The following is a 16,734-nucleotide window of genomic DNA, read 5'->3' on the forward strand; positions in this document are numbered from 1 at the left end:
GGAGACAAAACTGATTTTGAACTTAATAACTGCTGCAAGACTATTGATTGCACAATATTGGAAGAAAGAAGACTTACCTGCAATTGGAGAATGGATTAGTAAAGTATCAAATTTAGCAGAAATGGCAAAAATTTCTGCCTATTTGAAAGACTGTACATAAGAAAAATATATTTTGGAATGGAGGAAGTGGATTGACTATATTCAAAATAAGTATCAGATTAAAAAATATCAATTAGTTTTTGAGTGAAGTTAGGAATTGCTATGTATTAGTTTAAGAAAGAAGGGAATTGATAATGTGATGGTGTGAAATGGAATATGTTTTATGTTATATTTTAGATTATGTTTGTTAGTTACAATACCTGTATTCTGTTCTGGGAAGTCTGAGGAAATAGGAAGACTATAAATTGATTGGTTGCCATTGTACAGGAATAATGGTAGAAATAAACAAGTTGGAATGGTGTAAAGTCGGGACTGCTATTCACTGAAGGAAAGTAAAAGAGGAGTAAAGAAGGAAGAAAGTAGGTAGGTAGGTGGGTAGGTAGGAAAGAAGGAATTGATAATGTGATGGTGTGAAATGGAATATGTTTTAAACGATAGAAGAAGATACAGAGTTAGTAAAAGAAATTTGAGATTTTTAAATAGGAATTTTTGAATTTAGTAATAGAAATTCTAAATTATTGGCAAAGATGGCGAAGATAAAAGAGAGAAGAGAGAAATTGGAGTTTTGATAGATGATAGAGGTATAAGATGTTATAAAAATTATAAAATTAAAATGGAAAGAGATAAAATAGACAGTACTAATCCCACCGCTGTGGAGGAGCAAATAAAATGGGGATTTTAATTTTGAGAAAAAGAAGCTATTGGAGATATGAGAAATTGTATAAAAATGAAAAGGATAAAAATGGATACTTAAAAATTGGAGGAAAGTTGGAGATTAAAGAATTGGAAAATCAATTTTGCTTACTAAAGAAAAAAAAAATTGGATTTAAGGTGAATCAGCAAAAGACAAAGATGATAACTAAAATATGAATATACAACAAAAGAAGAGTTAGAAAGAACTACAGGTTTTGAAATTGTTAAAAGGTTAAATATTTAGGAATATATATTACAGCTTCAAATGTTAAATTATACAAAAATAATTATGAGGTATTGTGGCAGAAGGTATGGAAAGAAATGGAGAGTTGGAAGAAGTTACAACTATCTTTGCTGGGAAGAATAGCGACTATAAAAATGAAAAGGATAAAAATGGATACTTAAAAACTGGAGGAAAGTTGGAGATTAAATGATACGGAGGTTAAATTTGAAATTGTTTGGGATGCGATGAAAGCGGTGTTTAGAGGGGAGAGTATTAAATTATCAAGTAGGAAATATAAAAATTATAAAATTAAAATGGAAAGTTGGAGATTAAATGATAACGGGGAGGTTAAATTTGAAATTGTTTGGGATGCGATGAAAGCGGTGTTTAGAGGAGAGTATTAAATTATCAAGTAGGAAATATAAAAATTATAAAATTAAAATGGAAAGAGATAAAATCAGATTAAAAATTTATATTTTAAATGGGAGTTATAAAAATTATAAAATTAAAATGGAAAGAGATAAAATCAGATTAAAAATTTATATTTTAAATGGGAGTTATAAAAATAATGTCATGGAATGTGAAGGGTACAGGGAATCAGATTAAAGAATTGGAAAATCAATTTTGCTTACTAAAGAAAAAAAATTCTTCAGGAGCTTAATATGTTAAGAAATAAAATGATAGAAGAAGATACAGAGTTAGTAAAAGAAATTTGAGATTTTTAAATAGGAATTTTTGAATTTAGTAATAGAAATTCTAAATTATTGGCAAAGATGGCGAAAGATAAAAGAGAGAAGAGAGAAATTGGAGTTTTGATAGATGATAGAGGTATAAGATGTTATAAAAATTATAAAATTAAAATGGAAAGAGATAAAATCAGATTAAAGAAGAAGATTGGAGCTTAAGATTAAAAGGATTTGCCAGACATTTTATTTTACAAGAAACCCATCAGAAATCTGAAGATTCAAATAGAATGTATATAAAAGGTATGCAAATATAAAAATTATAAAATTAAAATGGAAAGAGATAAAATCAGATTAAAAATTTATATTTACGAATGAAAAACAAAGAGAATTTCTTGAAAAATAACAAAATTTTGGAGAATGAAAGTGTAGGAAAGTAATTGTGGCTGGGGATTTTAATTTAATCAGAGATAAAATCAGATTAAAAATTTATATTTTAAATGGGAGTTATAAAAATAATGTCATGGAATGTGAAGGGTACAGGGAATCAGATTAAAGAAGAAGATTGGAGCTTAAGATTAAAAGGATTTGCCAGACATTTTATTTTACAAGAAACCCATCAGAAATCTGAAGATTCAAATAGAATGTATATAAAAGGTATGCAAATATATGAAAAAGCATTTGGAACTTCAAAAGCTAGAGGAGTTGCAACACTGATATCAGATAGGGTGTACTTTGAAAACATAAGGTAATTTTGGATGAAGATGGAAGATATGTAATAATTGTTGGAAATCTTAATGAGGAAAAAGTGACACTTGTTAATTTATATTTTAAATGGGAGTTATAAAAATTATAAAATTAAAATGGAAAGAGATAAAATCAGATTAAAAATTGGAGGAAAGTTGGAGATTAAATGATAACGGGAGGTTAAATTTGAAATTGTTTGGGATGCGATGAAAGCGGTGTTTAGAGGAGAGTATTAAATTATCAAGTAGGAAATATAAAAATTATAAAATTAAAATGGAAAGAGATAAAATCAGATTAAAGAATTGGAAAATCAATTTTGCTTACTAAAGAAAAAAAATTCTTCAGGAGCTTAATATGTTAAGAAATAAAAGATAGAAGAAGATACAGAGTTAGTAAAAGAAATTTGAGATTTTTAAATAGGAATTTTTGAATTTAGTAATAGAAATTCTAAATTATTGGCAAAGATGGCGAAGATAAAAGAGAGAAGAGAGAAATTGGAGTTTTGATAGATGATAGAGGTATAAGATGTTATAAAAATTAGAGAAATGTGAAGTGGTTAGAAATTTTTCAGAATCTATATTCAAAGTAAGTATCAGATTAAAGAATTGGAAAATCAATTTTGCTTACTAAAGAAAAAAAATTCTTCAGGAGCTTAATATGTTAAGAAATAAAATGATAGAAGAAGATACAGAGTTAGTAAAAGAAATTTGAGATTTTTAAATAGGAATTTTTGAATTTAGTAATAGAAATTCTAAATTATTGGCAAAGATGGCGAAAGATAAAAGAGAGAAGAGAGAAATTGGAGTTTTGATAGATGATAGAGGTATAAGATGTTATAAAAAATTAGAGAAATGTGAAGTGGTTAGAAATTTTTCAGAATCTATATTCAAAATAAGTATCAGATTAAAGAATTGGAAAATCAATTTTGCTTACTAAAGAAAAAAAATTCTTCAGGAGCTTAATATGTTAAGAAATAAAATGATAGAAGAAGATACAGAGTTAGTAAAAGAAATTTGAGATTTTTAAATAGGAATTTTTGAATTTAGTAATAGAAATTCTAAATTATTGGCAAAGATGGCGAAAGATAAAAGAGAGAAGAGAGAAATTGGAGTTTTGATAGATGATAGAGGTATAAGATGTTATAAAAATTATAAAAATTAAAATGGAAAGAGATAAAATCAGATTAAAAATTGGAGGAAAGTTGGAGATTAAATGATAACGGGAGGTTAAATTTGAAATTGTTTGGGATGCGATGAAAGCGGTGTTTAGAGGAGAGTATTAAATTATCAAGTAGGAAATATAAAAATTATAAAATTAAAATGGAAAGAGATAAAAATCAGATTAAAGAATTGGAAAATCAATTTTTGCTTACTAAAGAAAAAAAAATTCTTCAGGAGCTTAATATGTTAAGAAATAAAACGATAGAAGAAGATACAGAGTTAGTAAAAAGAAATTTGAGATTTTTAAATAGGAATTTTTTTGAATTTAGTAATAGAAATTCTAAATTATTGGCAAAGATGGCGAAAGATAAAAGAGAGAAGAGAGAAATTGGAGTTTTGATAGATGATAGAGGTATAAGATGTTATAAAAAATTAGAGAAATGTGAAGTGGTTAGAAATTTTTTTCAGAATCTATATTCAAAGTAAAAATAAAACTTAAAAAAAAAAAATTGGATTTCACCACTGGTCGGACACCACTTCACAACTAACAACAACAACAGATACTTCCACTGGAAGATTGTAAAAATAAAACTTTTTTATAAAAAAAAAAAGTATCTGGATTTAAGGTGAATCAGCAAAAGACAAAGATGATAACTAAAAATATGAATATACAACAAAAAGAAGAGTTAGAAAGAACTACAGGTTTTGAAATTGTTAAAAAGGTTAAATATTTAGGAATATATATTACAGCTTCAAATGTTAAATTATACAAAAATAATTATGAGGTATTGTGGCAGAAGGTATGGAAAGAAATGGAGACAAAACTGATTTTGAACTTAATAACTGCTGCAAGACTATTGATTGCACAATATTGGAAGAAAGAAGACTTACCTGCAATTGGAGAATGGATTAGTAAAGTATCAAATTTAGCAGAAATGGCAAAAATTTCTGCCTATTTGAAAGACTGTACATAAGAAAAATATATTTTGGAATGGAGGAAGTGGATTGACTATATTCAAAATAAGTATCAGATTAAAAAATATCAATTAGTTTTTGAGTGAAGTTAGGAATTGCTATGTATTAGTTTAAGAAAGAAGGGAATTGATAATGTGATGGTGTGAAATGGAATATGTTTTATGTTATATTTTAGATTATGTTTGTTAGTTACAATACCCTGTATTCTGTTCTGGGAAGTCTCGGGGAGGAAATGGGGGAGGAAGACTATAAATTGATTGGTTGCCATTGTACAGGAATAATGGTAGAAATAAACAAGTTGGAATGGTGTAAAGTCGGGACTGCTCGGTAACCACTCCCGAAGGAAAGGGTAAGGAAGAGGAGTAAAGAAGGAAGAAAGTAGGTAGGTAGGTGGGTAGGTAGGAAAGAAGGAGGAGAAGAAAGGATAGGAGGAGAAGAAGAGAAGATAGAGGGTTAGAAAGGATGGTAGTGAGAAGTGGGAAAGAGGTGGGGAAGTAGGAAAGCGAGGAGAAGATGGTGGGGAAAGTTGAAGAAAGATGAGAAGGGAAGAAAGGATTAAGGGAGGGAGTGGCGGTCGAGCAGCCCTGATTGAGTATAATTTGAGTATAGGATTGATTGTTGGATAAGTGATTGTATTGTACACTGGTCAAATTGTGGGAATTATTATGGAAAATAAAAATTTTGATTTAAAAAAAAAAAAGAAGAGTTAGAAAGAACTACAGGTTTTGAAATTGTTAAAAAGGTTAAATATTTAGGAATATATATTACAGCTTCAAATGTTAAATTATACAAAAATAATTATGAGGTATTGTGGCAGAAGGTATGGAAAGAAATGGAGAGTTGGAAGAAGTTACAACTATCTTTGCTGGGAAGAATAGCGACTATAAAAATGAATGTTTTGCCCAGGTTTTTATTTTTGTTTCAAATGATACCGGTGCTTAAGAATGATATTAAATTACAGGAATGGCAAAAGGGGATTAGTAAATTTGTATGGATGGGCAAAAAACCAAGAATAAAATTAAAAATAATGCAGGATACAAGGGAAAGGGGGGGGTGTCTTAAAATGCCTAATTTAAAATTGTATTATGAAGCAGTTGTCTTATCATTAATTACTGATTGGATTAATTTAACTGAGGAAAGAGTTTTGAATATAGAAGGTTATGGTTTGTTATATGGGTGGCATGCCTATTTATTATATGATAAGAAAGTAGATAAAATATTTAAAAATAATATAATTAGAAATGCATTATTGAGGGTTTGGAGGAAATATCAATATAAATTAGATGGAAAGATTCCAATATGGGCAATCCCGAGACACATGATAGAAAATATAAATATATATCAAAAGATGGAGGTAGTTACCTATAAAGAACTTCTTTGTATGGAAAAGGGGAATTACAATTAAAATCTAGAAAAGATGGGGGAAGAAGGGAAAAATTATACATGGTTCCAATATGGACAATTACAAGCTAGATGGAAATTAGATTAAAAAATAGGTGTTAAGCAAATTGAGGATAATTTGTTAAAACAAATGAGAGATCAAGGCCAACAGCATATTAAGAGGTTGTATAATGTATTAGTAGAAATAGACTCAGAGACTGAATTGGTTAAGGATTGTATGATTAAGTGGGCACAAAATTTTCAGCAACCAATAATGTTGGAAACTTGGGAAAGAATTTGGGTGAGGAATGTTAAATTTACACAAGCGCAAAATATGAGAGAAAATTTTTATAAGATGTTTTATAGATGGCATTTAGACCCCAAAAAATTGTCATGTATGTATCCTAATGTACAGGCTAAATGTTGGAGATGCGATTGTGAAGATGCCACTTATTACCATATATGGTGGACTTGTAAAAAAGTTAAAGCATTTTGGATTAAAGTATGGTGGATCATGCAGAATATTTTGAAAAAGAAGATTAAGTTTACCCCGCAATTCTTCTTACTAGGAATAATTATGGATTGTACAACTATAGAGACTAAATTGATTTTGAACTTAATAACAGCCGCAAGACTTTTGATTGCTCAATATTGGAAGAAAGAAGAATTACCTACAATTGAAGAATGGACACTTAAAGTATCAAATCTGGCAGAAATGGCAAAAATCTCTGCTTACTTGAAAGACTATACACAAGAAAAATATATTTTAGAATGGAAAATGTGGATTGATTATATTCAAAATAAGTATCAGATAAAAAAATATCGAATAGCATATGAGTAAATTTAGGAAATATTTTGTATTAGATATATTTCTGAAGGAGAGGGGAATTGAGAGTGTGATTAAGTGTGGAGAGACTAGAGATTATAATTTAGGAATTATTTTAGATTATGATTGTTAGTTTTGATACCCTGCATTTTGTTCTGGGAAGTCGGGGTGGGGGTGGGGGTAAGGGGAGGGAATTGGGGGTTGAGGCTAGAGATGGAGTGATGGTTAATGTACAGGGATTATTGAAGATGTATAAATATAATTAATGTAGGGTCGGGTCTGCCCAGTTACCATTTTAGAGCGGTGGGGAGGAGAAAGAGAGAGTAGAAGGTAGGAAAGAGGAGAAGAGGAAGGAAGAGGGGTAGAAGAGGGAGAAGGAAGGTGTAGGGTGGAGGGAGGAGAGGATGTAGATAAGAGAAGGAGAGGAAGGTCTGGAAAGTAAAAGAAGGTAGAAGAGGGAAGAGTGTTAAAAAGTGGGGTGGTGACTGGGCAGGCCCGACTAACTGTATATAACTGTACATTGAATGAGTTGTTCGACATGATTGTAAAAATAAAACTTTTTTATGAAAAAAAAAAAAAGGAAGAATACCATCAACCAAGCAACAATACTTCAATATTTCTTCACGTATTGGTCTCAGAAATATGTTTTCCCCCTCTGTAGATCTATCTGAGATCTTGGATTTCCACTAACATTTTGCTGTCATCCTGACACAAAGCAATAAGAATAGAATTGGAGCTCCTTGGTTTTTCATTAATCTAATTCCACACATTTGGATATGAGCATGCAGAAGTAATTTAAATAGGCAGTGGATTAAAGATAATGATAGCTAATTAGATCTGGCCTCTAGATCTTCCCAAGGATTTACTCTTTATCAGCTCATTCACCTACCTTATACCTGCTACATACCCAAGTCAAATTATAATCCCTAAACTCATGAGAGCATTTCCATTGCCTGGAGTTGATCCCCTTCTTACTGCATACTTAGAAGGGAGATACAAAGGTATCCAATTTGAGCTAAGATTTTGCCCATATAACCAAGGAACTGTCAAAACTGTTAAACACATTTTATTTATATTGCCCAGTTTATGCTAACATACGATCAGAGTTGATAGCTTCCCATTTATTTCTGCCCTCTACATAATCATGTAGATACATAACAAGTGTGTTTCATATCATAGACAGCTGGGAGTAATCAGCCTTTATGACTGCAGAAGTTAGAAAACCATTTCTTTTTTATAGTCTCTACCATGATACTGAATTGAAAATGTAAACGAAACTACAATTTTTTATAAAAAAAATTCTATTCCTGTTTGATTTTCTGTGTTATCATCTACATTTCATTGTTAGATCAGTGAAGATCTTTTGGAAAACTCAAAAACTTGCACATTCTTTTATGGCTCAAGTTGATCCAAATAAGGCCATTGCCAAAATAAGGAGCGGTAAATCATTACATACAAGAACAGAGTTATCCTCACATTTGTTTCATTCTCATGTTGCCTACTGTATAATCTGGATAAATTTCATTTGTACATAAAGAGGGCCCGAAGACATAATCAGATTTGGGATGTGAGCAGGATATGAGCAAGAGTGCAATCATAACACTAAGAACAAAGGAGATTTCTTTAGATTTGATTTCAGCCGTTAAGAATAGGAAGAACTGTATTTCATGTATTGCACCATGTGGAATTACTGCAAACATAAAAAACTTACCCAGGATCTGTCTTCTTTCAAGTAAATTGTCAACAAAGAGAAAGGAGAGAGGAAACTTTAGGGGGAAGGGGGTGGGTGGGTTAAAATATCTAAGATTCTAAACTGTTGCTTAGAATCTTGACAGTCCAGAGTTTGACACACTTCTGTGCTTTGGCAAGCTGATCACGGCTACAGAGCTGTGATGCCACAGCTGCCTGCCTGACCTGACATAATGGGCAGCTATTTACTGCAAACAAGGTAGATGGGAAAATGTAGACATAAATGATGTTCTAGTGCAAGAAGGAACACTTCCAGACAGTGATTTCTCCCTGCTTTTCGGGTTGCATGTAATGTCATCCATCACACAATGTTGTCTACAAACCAGCTCTGCAAATTTCCCAAACTTGTGATTCCTCATCCCCTTGGAAAAGCTGCTTAAATTTTCTCTTCTTCACTTCAGATGAAACTTGTATTCCAACAACTTCATCCTTATTTTCCCTTTGGAGCAATTGCCTATGGAGCAAAGGGGGAGAAAACACTTCCAGAGGGTCAGATATGAAAGTGTTAATCAATCAATTTAGCCGGTGGGCAGGAGAATCTAAAACTCTCTGCAACACATCAGGATCAGAAAGGTGTTCCCTTTCTCAGATGACCTTGTAAAAGAGAAGGAGGGCAGCTATTGTGCCTTTCTTCTTTATCTTTTATCAGGGCAGGAACCCATTTTTCTGGGCTGGTGTCTGCCTGGGAAGGATCAACCACCCCAATCCTGGAATGAGAGTTGATGAATGAGAAAAAAGTAGCCATCTACAGAAAACATGGAGTTATGTGCCTTTGGGATTCTTTTCTTTGTTCATGTTGTGGACTGAACTGTCTGAACTGTCTTTTGTGTGACCTTGCTATCATTTTATTCTCTCCGTGTGTATGCGAATGAGGATGCAGACACGAATGGATTGGTCCTTGGAATCCCAATTTCCTTTTTCCATTCCCCATTGTCATCTAACTGGTGTCCTAACTGTTGATAAACATTAATAAATGATGATATATCCTTTGATACTGGTACAGTTCACCATGCCCGGTAACTTAATGCATTCTGTCAGAAACCATCTGCTACCTACGATTACCCATCAACCCATTTGCAGCACAAGTATGCCTACATGTATTTGTGGGCAAATCTAAATCAAACTTAACTCTTAGGCAACATCTTGTTTAATCCAGATAAGTAAAGCATCTCAGAATGTGGTTTTATTACTGTGCTATTCGCACATTGTCCTACAATGCATTCAGGATTTGCTAGGATAACACATTTTAGAGGGCTTGCTGAATATAGCCCATAAGATTGATCTAATGCCAAGTAAACTGAAGGCCTTTGAGGCTTCTCAATGAGTTTATTAATAGTTTCAAAAATTATTCTTCCCTGACAAATTCATTAACTATATGTTGCGTGAAAGTGGGAATGCTGGAAACATATTTACTATTCTTTCTGTGGAGAGACAACAGCTGTTCATTAATTCACAAGGTACTATAAAGTTTTTTGATAGTAAAGAAAGCAATTGGCTAAAGTCAGCTGTGATTGGCTGGCTCTCCCAATACTCTGCTATTGCACAATGTACTAAAATAGCTGCAGGTTTGATGTTTTTTTTTTCAGGTTCATGGAAGAACCTGGGGTAGTGAGTGGACTACTGGGGTAGTGGGTGGACTACTGGGGTAGTAGAAGTCAACAATATGACTTCTAATGAGCTGCAGAGAAGTGCTTTGCTCATGGAAGATCTGAAGCATATCCTTCCAGTCATGTTCAATATAAACACGTAACATGTGCCTAAAAAAGAAAATATTTCGGTATGTAGGCAGAATTGTATGCCATCGTTTATTTAACTAATTTATAAGTCACCATGACTCTAGATAATATACAATAAGTTAATAAACACATTTTATAGATATTAGAGGAAATTCAGTTTCAAAGAGAGGACGTGGCTGCAGAGAAGGCCCATATTTGGACTCATACAATCAGTTTTATCGTTATTACCTGGAGCATGCCAATTTGCCTGGGATTATAGGCTAGGTAGTAACAGAGAGGCAGATCTTCAAATATTCAGATCCTGAGCTATGAAGGGCTTTACAGGGCACAGCTAAAATTGCACCCAAAAGGTAACTAATATCAGAGAAGCTTGGCAAATAGAGATCCCATGTAGGTAAATCCATAGCTACTCAGTGTGTCACATTCTGGACCAGTTGTAGCTTGCAAGAAATTTTCAAAGGTAGAACACATTGCAGTAGACCAAACACAAGGTGACTACACTATGACTGGCTGGGAGAAGGATTTTTCTCATGAAATAAGAGCCATGAATCCAGTTAGATCCAGTAGATCCCCCCATTGCATGTGAGATCTATCATAGGAAGTACAGGTGGTCAACTTACAACAATTCATTTAATGACCGTTCAAAATTATGACACTGGAAAAAAGTGACTTTTTCACTTTTCACCATTTTTCACACTTACAACTACTGCAGGATCTTGTTCTTGACCCAACTCCCCAAACATGACAAACCCTCTGAAGTTAACTCGAAGATTCCTTTATTAGGAGCGGTGGCAGCCCTGGGAAAAAGTTTCGCTCTCACTGCAGGCTAACAAGTCCAGACGGCCGGAAGATGAATAGTTGTCTTCCACATCTATTCATTTTCCCCTCCCCCCACCTTTTATCTCCAGAGGTGGGGCTTTGCTAGCAGTGGTAGCTCTTCCTTCCCAAGGATTGGCCCATGGATTTCCACTGCTCTCCTGTGCTTTTTGCACATCCGCGCCTCAGGCACTGGACCCAGCTGTTCCTCGTCTTCCTAATCAGCCACCTCCAGACCTCGCGGCTGTTGACTCTCCATCTGAGGCTGACGGATGACCCAGGCTCTGCCTCTGTCTCTCTCTCTGCCAGCTCTATTCCCTCTTCCCCCTCGGAGCTCTCAGGTTGCCTTGATGTTGACCCTGACTCACACACCTCCTCCTCCTCTGATCCGGCTGCTGGAGGGCCAATGGCTGACAGGCCACAACACATCTCCTTGGTCAGGTGATCAAAATCCAGATGCTTGGAAACTGGTTCATATTTACAACAGTTGCAGTGTCCTGGGGTCCTATGATCAACTTTTGCAAGCTTCTGACAAGCAAAGTCAATTGGGAAGCCAGATTCACTTAACAAACATGTTACTAACTTAACAACTGCAATAGTTCCCTGAACAACTGTGGCAAGAAAGGTCGTAAAATGGGGCAAAACTCACTTAACTAATGTTTCACTTAGCAACATAAATTTTGGGCTCAATTTTGGTTGTAAGTCAAGGACTACCTGTATAACTTTAATAAGAACTAAATTTACTAGCCGAGAGTTCTTAAAGTCCTAGCCATTTGATCATGTTAGGGTTGAGTTTAGGCTGTTCCCTCCCATCCACACCTGACAATCTCCAGCTATATGTATCATCTTCTGAGTAGGCTTCACCAACCAAGGGGGACATGGGTTAGGAATACAGATCATTGTAATCTTGAAGATCACATCCTCAGCCCTGAAAAATATGCAGTTTTCTCAACGCTCACAGATTCAAAATCTTTGCAGATAACAAGGCAAGAACCTGGCCAACCAGAATAATTCAGAACAGATCTGATTTTTTTTTGCCCTGTCAGCTGCCTAGAATTTTTTTCACAACACTTTTAAGATGTTCTTTTCCTTCTTGAAAAGGATAAAGAGCTTGATGGCCATCCACAGAAGTGATAAAGCAGAAAAATAATTACATTTTGCTATTCATATCGCCACCATTTAGACATTGATAAAATTTGTACTTGTATTTGGTCAGATGGCTTTTTTTGTGGGCATTACTCTAGCACTCTCTTTGGATGTTTCATTTCCCAAATCTGTTATATGCACACAGAAATGCCCTAATACAGTGGCCCCCAACCTTTGGGGCACCAGGGTCTGATTCTGTGGAGAAAGATTTTTCCATGGATCGCAGGGGGCGTAATTTCGCATGCTTCCTGTATCCTGCATATGGGGCTTTGCTTGTTTGTGCATGTTGTGGCCGATCCATGGACCGGATCCATGGAGAGTTGGAGATCCCTGTCTTAATAAATGCTTCACATTTCAGTGAACCTTAATCTAGAAAAGTTCAACAGTCAAATGATATAAAGTCTCTAGAAATCTGGCTACCAAGTTTTTTGCATGAAACATACAGGTCTGCATAGCAGGTAATTGAAGGGCATGGTAGAAAAAAGTTTTAGAAAAGGATGTAGTTGATAAGCCAAATGCATTTTGTAGATGAACATTTCAGAAATCTCCAGTATAATTTTTATATAGCAGGCAGCATTTTTTTTAATAGAACTAGCTTCATGGTTGTCCTCTAGCTAAAAAACTAACAGTATAGGGTTCTCTGCATGTCCAACCTATAAAAAGATAATTTTTCTATGCAGTAAACCAAGAATAACAAATATCTAAAAATAATTTAACTCTATGAATATATTGAACCACCTCTGGGAATAGAGATCAAATCTAATGGCAAAATAATGAGATTCAGCAGGATTTAAATTGTTTAAAATATAAAACAGCTAGAACAGAATAGAATAGAATTTTTTGTATTGGCCAAGTGTGATTGGACACACAAAGAATTTGTCTTGGTGCATATGCTCTCAGTGTACATAAAAGAAAAAATACCTTCATCAAGGTGATAAGTCATAAGGTACAATAAAAGAATCAGGAAACAATATCAGTATAAATTGTAAGGATACAAGCAACAAAGTTACAGTCATAAGTGGAAGGAGATGGGTGATGGGACCGATGAGAAGATTAATAGTAGTGCAGATTTAGTAAATAGTTTGACAGTGTTGAGGGAATTATTTGTTTAGCAGAGTGATGGCGTTCGGGAAAAAACTGTTCTTGTGTCTTGTTGTTCTGATGCGCAGTGCTCTATAGCTAAACTTTAAAACAATTTAAAAAGCACCTCACATACCAAAAAGGGGCCATGATTTCACTCTGCCTGTATCCTTGTACCCTAATCTGCAAAGCTAATTAAAAACAAAAAGTACAATTCTTGGCTGCCAAAAATTTTCCTCCTCTACAGTAATGCCAATGGATAAGCTCCAAATGTATACTTGAGGTCACTTTCCCATTTGTCTATCTGTAGGGAGATAGAAAGCTTTTAGTTCTGCATTTCAATGCTCCAAATGTTCCAAAACTGGAGTGTTTACAGTTAGACAGATTGCATTTTGCTTAAAATCTATGTCATTCTGTGGCTCCGGTTCTTGGTTTGCTTTGCATTTTGATACAGCGAGGAACTTCTCTTTATTTAAAAGTAACATAAACACAAAGATAAAGTAAAGCTGCCCATGAACCAATAGTGTTGCTGATGCAAGCTTGATTCAGATATACGCTAAGCTAAGGGTGTAAAACTTGCAGCCTGCGGGCCAAATGCATCACGTGATAGCTACGCCCACCCTCGTTTTAGTGAAGGGGGAAAAAAACCCATAATACGTCACGTGATGACAACACAATGACACGAATTTGGCACTCCTGCGCTAAGCCATTCTTGGTTGGGTATTGCGAATCCACAGAAAAAGGTAGAAAAATCTGAAACAAAAGAATGTTGAATGAAAATAATGTAATTTTTAAATAGGAAGATAGAACGGAGAGTACATCTTGTGTCATGCAAATGTTTTAATAGCAAAAGCAAACCAAAATCACAATGGACACTGGGTTGGCTAAGTTGCAATGTTTGGCTGGAGATTCTGGGAATTGAAGTCCACACATCTTAGAATTGCCAAAGTTGAGAAACACTGGTATAGAGATTATAAACAGTGCTGGACTATTTATGTTAAAGTACTGAGTGAAGTATTTTTAAGATGAATATGCTTCAATACATAGTCAAGGAAAACTGTCTAATCTAATAATTGTCCCATGACATATGTTTTTAAAAAGCTGAATAAATGCCTAATTAGATATTAAAACATGCTTTAACACATTACACTCTTCATTATCTTTATAAAAGAAATAACAAACCATATAAAAGAAATAATAAATGTTCAGTCAAAAAGAAATTGCCACTTAGCCTGAAAATGAACCAGAGACAAAATATTTTCAAAGGATCATTGCTTGCAGAAGCCAATAATTATTGCAGAATTTTTTTATTATTAACAGGCAGTAAAAGCCTGTACAAATGTCCTATACTTCAGCAGACAATTCCACTTTTCCTAAGATTATACAAAACAATTGAACTGCCCAGCATTATACCTTTTACATTTAATAGTTTTATTTTTAAAAATCTTTCTAGCTTTTTAATTTTAAATTAATCTTTTCTTAACCATATTGAGAGTAAAATTTCATTCTGAATGCATCCTGTACACCAATACATTTCTTCATAAATTACAGTAGCAAGCCAAAAGCAGTTTTGTTCCAAAATCTAATTAGAGCAAACCCTAATGTGTTTATTAATATAAACATTCAATTATTCCTAAAATTAAAGATGAAATTGCAAGTAAGGAAAAGTAATAAATAAGTGAATAAGCACATATGCTTAATAATTACATTTAATTTCTATAGCAAATAAAATGATGTAATGTTGCAAATTCAAAAAAGTAAAATGTTTCTTGGAAATAAACAATAAAACAAGTTTAAAACCACATTTTAATAGAAATGTTTGCCTTATTCCTGAAATCTAGATTTTATTTTTGGAACAACCATTGCCATTTTTTGTTTCATATTTATTTTGGATCAATATTTGCCCTTTATAGAAGCAACTTTAAAAAAACCAAACAGACTACTGGCTTGTCCAGATATATTGGAAGTGGTTTTAACAGTGACCCAATACCAGAGGTGGGTTTCAGCAGGTTCTGACCAGTTCTGGAGAACTGGTAGCGGAAATTTTGAGTAGTTTGGAGAACTGTCAAATACTACCTCTGACTGCCGCCCCCCCATCTATTCTCTGCCTCCTGAGTCCCAGCTGATCAGCAGGAAATGGGGATTTTACAGTATCCTTCCCCTAGAGTGGGATGGGAATGGAGATTTTACAGTAACCTTCCCATGCCACACCCACCAAGCCATGCTGACCAAGCCACGCCACGCCACGCCTACCAAGCCACACCCACAGAACCGGTAGTAAAAAAAATTTGAAACCCACCACTGCCCAATACCTTTGTCAGAACTTGAGTTCTGTAGTTTTCTTCTGGCCAAGTAATCTCCTGGTTTGAAATTTAAGGGGAATTACACATTTTGTTGGGATTGCATACATGCAGTTCTCTGGGTGAGAATTTAGTGAACTGAGCTGCTGACATATCTAGGCAGAACACGAACAAGTTCTTGCCAAATTATGACAAACACCTCCTCCCCCATTTGCTCACAACCCTCTAAGGGCAGATAACTCAAAACCTGAGAAATTCTGGCACATGTGAGTTATTTCTATGTATATTTGTCTAGTTAATTGCTGAATCGTTATGAATATATGAAAAAACACCATTAATGTAATCACTAGTATATTTCAAAGGCTTTCAGAAATGAAATTAATTTAATGGAAGCAAACATCTTTATATTTAAGTTTGATGCCTAATCATTTTATGAACATATCCATATAGCTTTCCTGGCAGCAATGCAAAAGGCTATGCCTTCTAATTTTTTCTCTTTCAATCCAACCTATAGCCCTGGTAATCTCTTCTCCAAACACTGATACCTGATACTTTTCAACTTTTCAAGATCAGCCCACCCTGGCTAGGATCTGCCTGCTAGCTAGCGATTCTGTTAAAAGGCAAATTTTACCTGGCTTCATATATTTTTAAAAATGTTCACGGAAAGGTCAGGTTCTTTAAAAAATGTATTCTAGCAATGAATTCAATAGGATTTATTTCTGGAAAAAAATACTGGTACGGTAGTTGCTGCCTTAATTTTGCTTTGGCATTTCTGTTACATTCCGATCTTTAACAAAAATAGAGATTGTGGTAATACCGAGCTATAATTTGCTTAATTTTTTTTAAAAAAGAGTGTCTGTATTCTTGGTGGGTGGGGTAAGATCCAGCGATCAGTATCCATCATCTTTCCAACTGCCTTGTCACAACATCAATTAATAAAATTGAGTAAAAAATGTCACAGGCCTGGTGGAAAAACCTTTTCACAGCCTTTCAAGAGGAAGTTTAGTTCCCGCTTTTTCTCCTTGCATTAGCTCCTGTCATCCACAAAACAACAGAACCCA

Source organism: Ahaetulla prasina, chromosome 2 (assembly GCF_028640845.1).
Source record: "Ahaetulla prasina isolate Xishuangbanna chromosome 2, ASM2864084v1, whole genome shotgun sequence".
NCBI classification, from domain to species: Eukaryota; Metazoa; Chordata; class Lepidosauria; order Squamata; family Colubridae; genus Ahaetulla; species Ahaetulla prasina.